The following is a 247-nucleotide window of genomic DNA, read 5'->3' on the forward strand; positions in this document are numbered from 1 at the left end:
AATGGCATGAATTGAAGGACTGATTCTCATCAGTTCTCATAGTAACAAATGTTTTAGTGCTAGAAAACAATGGTTCTATTTTGAACCCTATGGTTTTCGACCCTTTATACCAAAAAGGTTCTACATGAGAAATGTCTTAAATGATTGCGTGCCTTCATGTTTTACAGGTTAATTTGTCTTCTAGCGATAAAGTATGTTTATGAGCTTTAATTAAAATTAAACATGAATTAAAACTATTTTAATTAAA

The sequence above is a fragment of the Ctenopharyngodon idella genome, chromosome 5 (assembly GCF_019924925.1).
Source record: "Ctenopharyngodon idella isolate HZGC_01 chromosome 5, HZGC01, whole genome shotgun sequence".
In the NCBI taxonomy this organism is placed as follows: Eukaryota; Metazoa; Chordata; class Actinopteri; order Cypriniformes; family Xenocyprididae; genus Ctenopharyngodon; species Ctenopharyngodon idella.